This window comes from Gracilinanus agilis, chromosome 1 (assembly GCF_016433145.1).
Source record: "Gracilinanus agilis isolate LMUSP501 chromosome 1, AgileGrace, whole genome shotgun sequence".
NCBI classification, from domain to species: Eukaryota; Metazoa; Chordata; class Mammalia; order Didelphimorphia; family Didelphidae; genus Gracilinanus; species Gracilinanus agilis.
The window spans coordinates 733,717,618-733,718,314 of NC_058130.1; positions in this window are offsets into that span (position 1 = coordinate 733,717,618).

The window sequence follows — 697 nt, forward strand, 5'->3', positions numbered from 1 at the left end:
GATTCTAAGATGGAGGATAAAGGTTTAAAAAAAAAAAGTCAATTAAGGGGCAGTTAGGTAGCATAGTGGGTAGAGCATCAGTTAGGAGTTGGAGGACATGGGTTCAAATGTGGTCTCAGATACTTCCTAGCTGTGTGACCCTGGGCAAGTCACTTAACCCCCAAAGCCTAGCCTTTACCTCCCTTCTTACCTGGGAATCTAAGTATCAACATTTAGTATTGATTCTAAGACTGAAGGTCAGGGTTTTTTTTTAAGTCATCTAGTCACTAAGCATTTATTAAGCTTCTGCTATGTGCCAGGCACTGTGCCAAGCTCTGAAGATACAAAGAGAAGTGAAAGACAGTCTCCTGCTTTGGGGAGCTCACAGTTTAATGGGTGAGATGACACACCAACATCTATGTACCAATAAGATACAGATGGTGGTAAACTGGAGCTACTCAACAGACAATGATGAAGGAAGAGAGGGAGGGAGGAAAGGAAGGAAGGAGGGAGGGAGGGAAAGAGGAAAGAAGGAAGGAAGGAAGGAAGGAAGGAAGGAAGGAAGGAAGGAAGGAAGGAAGAGAGGAAGAGAGAAAGAGAGGAAGAGAGGAAGAGAGGAAGAGAGGAAGAAAGGAAGGAAGGAAGGAAGGAAGGAAGGAAGGAAGGAAGGAAGGAAGGAAGGAAGGAAGGAAGGAAGGAAGGAAGGAAGGAAGGAAGG